The sequence below is a fragment of the Gymnogyps californianus genome, chromosome 5 (assembly GCF_018139145.2).
Source record: "Gymnogyps californianus isolate 813 chromosome 5, ASM1813914v2, whole genome shotgun sequence".
Classification (NCBI taxonomy): domain Eukaryota; kingdom Metazoa; phylum Chordata; class Aves; order Accipitriformes; family Cathartidae; genus Gymnogyps; species Gymnogyps californianus.
Genome location: NC_059475.1, coordinates 53,768,123 through 53,780,921, shown reverse-complemented (window position 1 = coordinate 53,780,921; position 12,799 = coordinate 53,768,123). Strand labels below are relative to the sequence as shown.

General features: G+C 45.2%; 1 protein-coding gene across 1 annotated transcript in view; it reads right to left on the bottom strand.

Annotated features, from left to right (window-relative positions):
• Positions 1-12,799, bottom strand: part of LOC127017025 (ras and Rab interactor 3-like) — a 177,238-nt gene that overhangs the window by 50,930 nt on the left and 113,509 nt on the right. The window lies entirely within an intron of this gene.

Here is a 12,799-nt window from a genome sequence, read left to right as displayed (position 1 = left end):
AAAGGCAGACTAAGACATCTCACTGTTTAAAGATAACACCGAGTGCTCCCCGTCTCCACTGACGAGTCTGCGCTGGTGCTGGTGGTTGCAGAGGTGGACACTCCTCCACCCCTGCACCCAGGGAGCCAGCGGTGGCTGCTCATGGGGAGGGGGAAATCCTCCACCTCCGTTGTCACTCACAGAGTACAAGAGGAGGAGGAGGATGTGTTAGGATGCTTTCAGCAGCAAGTTATCCACTACAGAAGAGGTATCTTTGCTGATTCCCGAAGGCTGATCTGCAGCAGGAGAATAATTCAGGGTGCAGCCCTGCAAACAGCCCTAGGTTGCTCAGCATGACACAGCAAGTCCTGCAGGACAAGACTTAAAGGACACAGTCATAGCGAATCCTTTCCCTGCCCCGAGGGAGGGGAATGGGAGGGAGCACGGGAAATGTGGAGAAACACCAGAGGGACCTTCAGGAGGGAGGAAATGAAGACTTGACTTCCCTCTTTTTTTCCTACCACATTTCTCATTTTGGCCAGTCCTAAAGAGATAATTGGAAGCTTCAAAAAGATGCATGGGAGATGGTGAGTGACAAGAGAGGGGCCATCCTGCAGCACCACATGTTAACAATACCCAGTTGCACCTTATATCTCAGAGCTTATTCTCAGCTGTACATGATGTAAGAATACTGAAATTATGCTGTTGAGAATACTAAAGATCTGGGAGACGCTCTCCTTTAGATTTCTGTTCTGATCAGAGACACAAAGAACTAATTCCATTTATTTTTAGTCCCTTCAGTCTAATGGCAGACTGGTACTAAATGCTGGTTTCTAGCTATGGCGCTGATTCAACAGAGTATTTATACATGTGCTTAGCACTGCAGTCAGTGGAAATACTTGTGCTGAAAGGTCTGGTCGTAAGAGCTCTGCTGGATAAGGCTACAGACTCATGGATACTTGCTTGTCATTCATTTGATTAACTGATTTTAAAAGTAAATAAAATGTAGGAGAACGTAGACAAAATACGTTTTTCTGCACCAGTTTTGCTGCTTAGATGTCAGAGCTGAAAAGAGGAGGACTCTCACTTTTGATTTGGTCTTATTTCAAGTCTTTTTCTTTTTCCTTTTATTTTTAAAGATACAGATCTGAAAGTAGTACATTTCAAATAAGGTCAGACTTAAACTACTAGAAGAGAGTCCCTTCAAAGGCCTAACCTAACACAGCATGCTTATCTCAAAAGTTAGTTTTTATAAAAATAGCCTTTCAAATCCCAAAACCAACAGTGAGATTTTATTTTTAGCAGTTTTTTCTTTTGCAACCCTACAGAGACAGCTTCCTTAGAAAATACATGTTCTTCTGCAATCCCAGTTGCTGATTCAGGGTATTAGTCCACAGAATCTTGATTTTAATCAATCCATTTTTGAGATCATAGCCAAGACAGTAAGAATGAGAGAACTGTGCTTAAAAAAGCAAATAGAAATAAGTGAAACACTCTCTTTTCACTTGTGATAAAAGCCCAGCTTGTCACACAGGTGAGGAAATTTCTTTCAGATGCAAGAGCATATGATATTAATCAGTATCATCTGAACATATAGAATAAAACAGTGGAGGACAACTTTTGGAAGTTAACCTGATTAATCTCTCGGTTTCTTTCTTTACAGTAGAAACCAAAAGAAATGCCTAGTAACCATGTGAAAGGAAAATGTGTGTTGGATAGCAACATTCATACTCAGTAATGGGAAAGAAGTAATGAACTGAAGGAAAAGAAAGGTGAGTCATAATGAAATGTTCCGTAACATTGTTAGCAAAAGCTGCTCCCCAAATTAGTCACACAAGCATGAATCTGATCTTCCCAATGATGTGTGAAACCTAGATAAAAAGGAGGCCAACACAGGTAATGTCTTGCTGTGGCACCAGGTGACATGCATTGCAATAGCTCCAGTGATGCTGAACTTCGCTATCCTTTAATTATGTAAAGCGAAAAGAAAAGGGCCAGCAAAGCACTGATGCTCAGGAATCCCATTGCCTGGAGGGGAATGAAGGATATCAACAAAGACAAGGAAGTAATACAAAGCAGCTTGGACCTGGTGAGCACCAGGCATGCAATGACACTGGCTCGGTGTTCCCCATGGGGGAACCCAGGCTTGCTGCAGGCAGAGGCACCCAGCCCTCTGCTCTCTCCCACAGGCACATCATCTGGACATGCTCCCTGCTTGTGGCAGCAATGCAGGTTTGGCAACAAGAACAACAGACTGGTGAAGAAAAACAGCAGAACTGACCTTCCAATGCATGCAGCTGCATGTAGGGCCCATTGTCTAAGTTGTGGAGAATGGATGAAAAATAGAAAATCATTCCAAACTTAGACATACAAGATCAAATATGAAGAGTCTGAAAATATTTGGCTTAATGGAAACATCTCATGATTGGGATAATTAAGGGCAGTGGATGAGGCTTTCTGGCAGAACAGGAACCCAGCCTTTTGGGGGCCCTCAGGGATGAGAGCCCTGGTGTGGGGTATCCTCCCCTCAAAAGCCAGCCCAGCCCAGAAGGAACTAAGCAGGCTATTGCACCTGTACAGAGGGAGGAAAGGACAGCTCAGCGGAAGCGGAGGCTTTGATAAAAAGGAAAGGCAAGAGAGTCATTAATGGGATCATATTAAAACAGGGGAATGTTAGGCTAGACGCTTCCTGGCAGAGAGTTGTAACAGATGATGGATAAGTTCCCAAGAGAAGGGGAAGAGGATTGCATTGCCCAAATCTCTTAAAATGCCATGTTTAGAGCAGTAGCAAACACTTTATTGAGTCAAATCCTGTGCTGGCTAAGAAATGGGAGTGAATGACCTAACAGACCTTTCCCAGCTGCAGGGCTGTGACCCATGACACAGCAGTTGACGCAGTTATGGCACCAATGCTTGACTTTGTTCCTGGGCACAGCTGTCACAAAGATCCAGACGCTGGGCTGCGGGAGTGCTTAATCCAGCAATTTAATCTGGCTCCGCAGTAGCTCTGTAGCTCCACAGAGAGGAGGGAGCCCAGGCAGCTCCTGGGCTCTTGCTGTGCTGCCAGTTGAAGAGATTTGTGGGGCCAGTGTGGTGAGCAGCCGGCCTTTGCTATTTCACTCAGAATTCAAGCATCAGATGATTTCTAAGCTCACAGTTTTCAGAAATACCATGCAACTCTCTCCTCCCACAGTCCTGCAAAACCCTTTCACTGATACAGGCAGGTGCTCATTTTTGTTAGGTGTGATGCAAAGCTGAAAAGCTGGCCCAAGAGCTGCCTGCTTTTCAGTTCTTTTATTGAGTTCTTACTGCAAAGTACTTTTAAATCGTGCAGCTGCTCTGCTAAATTGAACTCAGTTGGGATGCAGGGAGCTGTGTGTTGCATACTGACTGGCAACACAGGTTAATTAATTGCACAGTGATTACATTCACACACCTGCCCCAGTTTGGCAGAAGGTATCAGGTTGCTTGTTGGAAGTAATAATGATGACAATGGTGATTTGAATTATTGCACAGTGACTGTACACTGAAGTAATGACACCACCATGACTCATTGCTTTAGAAATGAAGAGCCACACTTGGCAGCTGAATATTCCCAGAAATCATCAGAACTGCAAGGGGATATAATCCACTCAATTTCATGCAGGTGCAGGTCTGGGCATATCTTTGCAAGGGACTTTAGAAATATTGCCACAAACTCGCCGACACTAAGGGCTTCCTGGCTGTACGATATAGGCCTGGTCACTCTAAATTTCCCCAAGGCAGCTGAGACACACAGAAATTGTATGCAACAGCAGCACGGACTGTTAGATGAATTCTTCACTCCTGCACGTTTGCAGCTTCTGCCTGTCACCAGGCCAGATCTGAGAAGATGCATCAGGTGTTACTAAATCTGAATCTTAAATCAGAAAACAAATGCTCTGTAGTGCACTGATGAGTAAAGACTGAAGGCCATAGCACTGTTTAAATAGACCAGGTGTAAGAATTAGGAGCTAGTTTTTTATTATGTTTTATTTCTTCCCCTGAATTTATTAGTTTTATTGCTTTTATTTCTCCCCCTGAATATTAGAAGACATCAAGAGAGAGCAAGAACATGAGTTTGCTGTGCTGTCCTCAAGGAAAGAGATACTCTGATATATTTATATTTATAGCAGAGCAGGCACCACAGGTCTTAAAATATGTGCCAGCTGGCTTGCTACCGAGGGAGAAAGATGGACAAGTGGCCATAAACTCCATGTACCAGGTGAAGAGCAACTTTTTGCTCCAAAGCCACCTGGTACCTGAAGGGATACCATTCAGGACAAGCCAGCTTGTGTCTGAAGCTTACATGTGGAAACCCTTCAAGCACAGCAACACAGTTTACAAGGAGCACATGAAGCAGGAGGAAAAGATAGAAGCTCCTGAAGCTGACACACCAGTCCTGGTGGAAGTAGATGGACAAGGCTTGTAATTTCTGTGGTTAAAAGAGAGAGTTGGGAGCACAGGGCTTCGTGGAGATGGGTCAGACGATGGTGCTGAGATTAAAAGACTGACAGAAAACTCACAGCCCTGTTTTACATCCCGTGCCACAACCAACCCAGTTGGACTCAGTTGCAGGGCTCTGTGCCACTGGTGATAGAGGCAGATCTCTGTATCCCTTTTTTTCATAGCCACCTTGCCGCTGAAAAGAGCATGAAGTTCTGAATGCAGCACACTGGAGAAGGAATAATCAGTTACATGAGTAGCAGCAAAACAAGTGCAACAAGGTTTCATCAGTTAGACCCTACATACATAGCTACCTATGCTTTCCTTGGTTTGATATCACTTCTGATTAGACTCATTAAAAATCTTTGTTGAGACACATGTGCATTCAAGTGCTGTTACTTTCAGTTCACTGGGAGGGAAATTACGCAGTGCTCCAGCTAGAGGACATGAAGCTTCATTTTGCTTCCATCTTAGATGTGGTCATTTCTCGATGCCGTCTCGTTATTCTCATAAGCCAGCCCATCTTTGCTCACTTGATCAGTTCAGATCAAACTAATCCAAGATGGAGGAGAAGGATTAATTTACTTTCTGGACCTGGCTGGGGTTACCTTGCTGGATTCTCATTTCTTTCTTCCAACACGTGGTGGAACTGAGGCACTGCACCCAACCTAGATACAGGGAGAGCTCCGTCACCTGTAAACTTCTTGAGTCATTTCATCATAAAACAGAGTATTAGGAAGATGGGCAGGCAGCAAAGTGACACATGGAAAAACCCATAGCACAACAGCTAACTTCATGCACCAAATGTTAACAGTGCGTCACAGAAAATTCAGGCTTTAATAAATGCTTTTTCATAATCGAGCCAAGAGATCTGACAAAAATCAAACCAACAAACAGGAAAAAAACACAATGAAAAACCCAAAAAGCAGAAAGAGAAGAAAGTTCTTGAGGTCTTCAGAGATCACACCCAGCTGATTACCACCCTTTAGGCAGAAATAAAAAACAAGTTTCTTGTTGTCTAATAGGCAAAAAGAAAGGGAAAAGATGTAGGGTGTTAAGCAAGCCATTGGAGCTTCCTGCATTGTAAGCTTCTCAGATGTACAGAAAAATTGGATAATGGAAGTGACATGACAGGCTCAGTGTGTCCCATGAAGCAGGCTTGCCTGTTCAGTAGTCCTTCCTACCTTGCAGAATGCTTGTGTTACCGGTCCACCTTGGTGACAAACGCGTAGCTCAGGAAGTTGTGCTTCTCAAACTGTGGTCTGCGGACAACCTGTGGTTGGCAGAGCACTTCCTCTTGATCACTGCTCTCCTTGTTTCCACTCTACTTTTATGTCCACCCTTCGTCTGTTTGGTCTTTGATCTACAGTTGATGCTCTGCATGTCCAAGCCTTTCTGCTCAGCCTGGAAAGCACCATGTTTAATAGCCAAGGTAGCAACAGTTCCAGCTGCCAAAAGGTAAGGCAAACCAAGGATCTCATAAATACCCTGACACCTCATAGCTCAGTAAACCTCTCTGTTCCCCACCTACTCCACTTCTGTTACAGGTACCCTCAATTTCAGCAGTGAAGTTTTGCACCCTGTAACTGAAGGCTCACTTCTGTGAGCTTTTCTGTACCTGCCAGGGATTTCCAAACTGTCTGCCTCTGTGAAGGCTAGCAGGGGGTTGCACACACAGACTGCAGGCATCCACCTCTCCCCAGCTGGACCCTGCCTGCATGTGTTCACATACGTTTGCCAAAGCGGAGCAAGGCATCACCCTGCGTGGGAGCTCCACTAATGGGCACAGAGGGATCAGGTGTGGGACAGCTCATCTGCCCTTAAATCACTCACCAGCTCACCAAGCCCTCACCTCCCTGGTCACAGAAACCAACAGAAGAAATCATAAAAATGAGCAAGTGCTATTATACTCCTTGGGGGAAGGGTGTAATGGCCACTTGTGCAGATGGAAGAAGGCTAATTCATGTGTCGGTCTATTAAGTAATAAGTGGCCACAGACAGTTTGCTGCTCACATATGACACCAGATTGCTGTCTTATGCAGTACAGGGCTCAGTTTGAAGGTCTGATAGACCAGCATTGCACTGAAGTAACTCTGTGGACTTGTACTGCTGCCTGCAGAGCACAGCAAGGACAGCTAAGCTAGCTTTAAGGATGTCATCTGAGTCACAGGAGTAGGCTCTATGCAAAAACACAGAGCTCGCTGGCAGAATAACTTCGATTGTGCTAAGCTCTGATGTCCTAGCTGCTGCCGTTACCAGGTTTAAAGCTAACAAATGTATATTTCCTCATTACTGCCACCATGCAGTCAAAGGACATGCCCTCAGCTTATCTGGATTTTGAACTGAGCAGAATCTTGCCCCCGTTCAAAGGTCAGGAGTCAGGTCAGCTCTGAAGAAGCGTTGCTGGGTGGGAGCTACTGATGTTGGGAGGGACATGTAACCTCTGTCACTCATCAGAGCGCAAACTCGGTGATTAAGACTAATGATCGTTCTCTAATGGCATGAGCAGCAGGGCCAAGTCGCTCAGGAGTGGAGAAGGAGGGGGTGCTTGCAGTGCTTCCCGTAAACCACCCAACCACAGCAGCTGCGTTACCTTCTTGGGTTTCTGCTCTAGTCGCTCAGAGAGAGCTCCCATTGCAGGAGTGCCCATCTCAGGTGTTAGGGGCCAGCTCTCGGCTCCTCTAGAAGAGCTGCTCTTCCTCCTAAATTAGTCAAGCCTAGTTGTAAGTGCCTACAGTGAAGCAGTGGCAATACCCCCGTCAAAGCCTCTTGTTTGACCCTGTCAACAGCCTTTCAGAGCAGGAGTGCTCTCAAGGAGCAGGGAGGTGGAACTAAATGTTTATTAAGTTGCTAGCTTCACTAAGTTTCCTAGGTTCATTAGGTCTGTCCCTCCATTTACATACACAAACATATGTATATTATAAAGAATTGCATATGCATAAAATATCCAAACAAAATACAAGCTAATTCACATTACTGCTAGTACCCAGGTCAGCTCTACTAACAAACAAGCCTTCTCACACTCACAGCCATGACATGGGCAGAAACAAGGTAAAAAACAAACATCAGAAATTCCCTGAAGGAAGAGGCCTTCTTTCAAAGCTCTTTTTTTTCTTCAGTCTAGCAGTTTCCTGCATTCATTAATGCAGAAGTTAATGCAGATGGTATATGCTGCCTGTGGCCCCACAGTGGACTGGAGCTACTATGTCCTATTGGTGTAACGTGACTTTGCTTGTATTCACCTCACAAATTATACTGCTATCTTTATGTAACCTTGCACATATATATATTTTGCATTCAACAGTATGTCGCAAAATATCTTATCAACCGTCTTTCTCCTTTTACTCAGTCAAAACATACTTTTGCAAGTCAAAACCACTTTGCAAGTTTTATTAGCCTACTCCCTTACTAACAACAGACAACTGCTGTGTTAAAGATAAGCCCTTCTCCCCCGTATTCATAATCAGAGCTTTTCAGGTCATTTGTCCTTTGCCTATTTCAAACCCAAATTATTCTCTTTGGAATTTCAGCATATCAGCAAAACTAAAGATTTTCCTTTGTGTGCAGGCAACGAAGGATAATTTATACTTCTGCAAGGCCCTTCCACTGCAAAGAAGGGAGCTTCTGAAACGCGGGCCTAGACAGGAGTCATTTCTGGCAAGGTCAGAGGAGCCATAGAAAGTACATTTTCCTTAATGAAAAGCTGCAAAAGTGTTTGCTGGATAATTCTACTTTAACTTCTCTGGAAAGGCTTGTGAGGTGCAGGAACCAGAAGCAAATGTTTGGAAGAAGAGAAACAATTTCCTAAGCTGTAAGAACATAAGGAAGTCACAGTCCTTCCTCACCCTCTGGTGTCAGTGCACTAGAAGGGTCCAGCAGAGCCACCAGCTGGACAGCAGACAGATGGGTTTGTTCTGTGCCTTTGAAAAACACCTGAAGTGTTAGAAGCCCAGAGCACCCCTGTTTTGACTGCGGGGCCAGGGCTATTGACAGAGGTTTTGCCCTTTCTCAGCTCATCTGGCCAGGAAGGAAGACAGGAATGAAAACCCGGGGAATGCTTTTCTAATATTGTACACACTTAACAAAGACAGGAAAGGGAAATGGAAAATAAAGAGGAGGGAGAAATTCCCAAATTCAAACTTCATTAAGAATATACTGTAGTTTTGCTTAAATAAAGCCATTATGTTTCAAACCCCATATATTAAAAAATATTTGAAGCTGCATGACGTGTCAGAGCCAAAACCCTGGGCAAAATATTAAGAGAAATGTCAAACTAGTTATAAAAAGCAATGGCTTTCCTCACCCTGTGAGTGAATTCAGTGTAGGCATACGAGATACACAAGATACGAGGCGCTAACCGCACAGACTTGCATAAAGCTGAGCAGTTTGCCCCTCTTCTAAGAAATACCTGCAAGCGCTTATCTCAGTCATGATTTGCAACCAGAAATGGCCATTTTGCCAAGGGAAATAAACCCACTGAACCTTCATCCTGCAGTATCTCAAGGAGCAGAGCACAGGCCTTCAGAGGTCTCCCCTCTCATTAAGGCACCACGCAAAGGGTCTCCAAACCAGTCATTCAGTCACTGATCTGCAGACTTACACACAAATATTCATATTTTGGGTAAGATTTCCTTCCAATGTCAGTGTGAATGCATTTCAATGCATGGTGCTGTTAGTAAAAAAAAATAAGCATCTAAATTTGTGAACTTACTCTTTGTCATCCTTAAGCCTTACTCCAGCAATTTCATACTCCTTATATTTAATTTTGATTAGGCATTGGAGAAATGTGTTTATTTCTTGCTTTATGATCTGATAGGATCCCTGCCTGCATTCACACTGAGGCAAGGTTAGAGATCTGCCTTCCTGGGGGAAGGAGAGGAAGAAGAAAAAGGCTTGTTGGAGTATTTCAGGGATATGGAAAGCTGGTGAAAGGGCATGGTGCCCTGCCACAAGGATGAGAGAGGTGTTCTAGTTTGCTGGGCTAAGTTGAGTGACCTGCCCAGTGGGTGGGCATGGCCCTCATCATCCTGTGCTGGTGGGACAGCCTGGGGCCAAAGGACTGGTTAGTGGAGCAGTGTCAGAAACTGCTGAAATGTCCCTGCAGTGGCTGGGAGCTCAGCATGTGACTACAAAACCTGCCAAGCAGCAAGGCAAGTCTGTCAGCTCCCGCAGACCCAGCTAAACCATTGCTGGGACCTAAAGCTTGTTCATTTAACAGTGTTTATGGTCACTTGGTCACCAGGGCTACGATGTAAATAAATCATGAGCCAAAGGCTGTGGGTTCACAGCAGTTTAAGACAACCCAAAACATGGCTGCCTTGGCCATGTCCTCCTCACAACATCAGTGCTGCACCCACCTCCACCTCCAGACTGCCATTGCTTGTCTGACCCTGTGGCAATCTGACTCAGGGGGCAGGAGGGTGGAAGAAGGTTTGTGCTGGACATAGCTCTCTGGCCTGGCTCCCTGCTCAGCTCGGTGAGGCATGAACAAATATTTGACTTGGATTCAGCCCACTGGCACCAGTCACCCTGAATTACTCCCTGGAGCTGCTGCTTCTCCAGTAAGACCAGAGATCCTCATTGGTGCACAGGTTCCTAAATGGGACACAACAATTAAACACCTAAAGTTAGGCAGGGTGAATCCAGGCTAGACCTAGATAGCTAGGTCTAATAGCAAAGGGAGATGCCAGTCCAAGGGACTAACCCCTACCATCCATCCCTGTCACAGGCTGCTCTTCACAGTGCCCCTCAGGCAATCTCTACCATGGTTTCCCAGCCCAGAGGACACAGTCAATTTCCCTTTTGGCTGGAAAGGTTACCAATGAGATCCGGTCTAAAACCAAGTAACTTCTAATCCTTAGAAAGGATTAGAATGGAAGTTCAGTACAGAATTACACCAAAATGTCCTGTGTTACATATTTGTCCTCTGGACAGAAAGGAAAGTCTTCCAAAGCCAAGCTCTTCCCTGTCTGCTGATTCCACAGGAGAAGCTCTGAGCTTTGCCTAGTTTCTGGTTTTGTGTGAGGCATCAGGAGTGACAAATTCCTTGGAGAGAACTCAAGGGAAAAGAAGGAGAGAGAGAAGAGTGAGAAAAATTCTTGGCAGGCAAGACAAAAGGTTGGGCCAGGTCCCAGGCTGTCATTTAGCCAAATATGTGGGACAACCTTCTTTTGCCTAGAAGTCTGCTAGCAATTTGCAGAACAGTGTTGCAGGTAGCCAGCAGAGCTGTCCGTCTCCAGACTCCACTATTTTTTGGTCTCTCTCTGTTTCCTTGGTGAATTTTCCCAAGCATCACAAAATTTAATCCAGCTCACAAGGGGCTGCAGCTGCTTCCAGTTCTGCCCAACAGTTGCTTTTACAAGACAGAGGCTTCAAAAGACTGGCTTTCTCCAGAGGGCCACAGGAGAGGTGTACCTGAGCCATGTGGATTGCCTAGATGTGGCAAGGTTTTCCCAGCATCCAAAAGGCTGTATGTATTCAGTTGGTTTCAACAAAGCACTTGAAGTTCCCCAACAATTCATTAGCCTTGCAAACGCAAATAGAAAGTGCTAATTAACATGGTCAGGAGATAATTTCAAGCAGTAAGACAGGTCTTTTAACCCTTCTAGGAACAGTGTTGACCCACAGACCCCAACAAGTCACCTAGAGCAAATATCAGCAGGCCCAGCCCTTGCAGGACCATTATCTGAGCCAGAATTGCAGCCCTGCCTCAGAGAACAACTCTCAGGGTGTGGTTTCATGCTCCTCCTCATCCATGGCAATGGCAGGATACTGCTGAAAGGGCAGTCCCCTCACCCCACTTGCACACACTCCCAACACTTCACTTTTGCTGCTTCTCTTGCTTCAGCTGTAGAGGCTGTGTAAACACTGAGGAAGCTGGTTCAGCTCCATAATCCAGCAGAGAACTCATCTACCAAAAAGAAAAGGCTTTCTGAGAACTGGATTCTGTTACCGGCATCACCCCAAACCTAAAGGATGGTCTGGGGCAAGGCCAGGGTTTAACTGCTTAACAAGGATCCAGGGGATTGGGCTACAAAGTAAGCGATAATAATTAAATCAGCTCCATGAGCTCATGCCTCAGTTTCCCTTCCTACAGTGGTAGTAGCAGATAGCTGCCTTCAGCTGGTTGTTGGGAGGCTTAATATTCATGAAACACCGAGAGATCCTCTCACACTCACAAAGGCTTTATATTAATCATACAATGTCATTACAATTAGTGAAAACACCTTGTCCCTTTTAAAGGTATCAGTAATGCAGAAAGCAGAAATCCTTTACTCAGACATAAATATATTCCCTGTTTAGCAGAAAGGTGATGGCAAGTCTGGGAAAGGCACACTGAGATATGCATGTATATATTCATCTATATGAAAAGAGCTGCATTCCATAGCACTCCCTGGCTTGCGTGCATCTAATAGAATATCTATTTAGGAAAATGTGACTAGCATAACCAGCTATGCAATGCTCACATCTGCTAATCCTTTGCTGCTCAAGTAATCATCTTCACTTGCAAAAAGATTTATACTATTTTGGGTGCAGGCAAAGAGGAGCTAAGCACTCCAAACCTCTCGCAGCTATCTTGAGGGAAGCATTGCCTTAATATTCCCACTCCAGCAGGGTCTATTGACGCAGGGATGTCATTTCTGGAGGCGGGTAGAATTACTTTAGATAGCTCAGAGAGGTACAAAATGGACAGAGGAAAGGCTTGCGGCTACAATATTTACCATATTGGGTGATGCCTGTAGCTTTATTATATTTGCACTGCTTAAATAGCGCTGCTTGCTTGACCACAGCTGCTTTGCAGTGCTGTTTTATCATGTATTTTCACACACATACACCCCCCCCCCCAACTTCACAGTTAAAAAACACCAGCTGAAAGCTTGCCTTGCCTCTCTGAGAAGCAAGCACCTGACAACCCGGGATGAGTTCTGAACTCAGCCCCTCTCCAGCTCCGGACTGACACCAGCATGTGGCTCCAACTCAGCCATGTGCATATTTGTGTTTTAGGGATTCCCTCCATCGGGGGCAGGATGGGGTTGGCACATGTGTTCCTACATTGTAAGAGCAGATTGTGGATGCCAAACAGAGCAGTGGAGGGAGAGCGGGGTGCCGAGGGTCTTTACAGAAAACAGAGCATACACACAAGCAACTTTGTATAACAGCCCCACGCCCTTCCACAGCAAATGGGGTGCAACCATTGCACAAGGACAACACTTGTCTACCCTGCATACCACAGGCAGCCCTCTCTGGCAGGGAAGTATAGAAATGGTTTGACAGCCAGGTTTTAACCCCTGCAGACACTGTGCACCCTTTTTGGCAGATAGTTCCTATGGATGCCTGCCTGCCTGTTCAGCTGTCT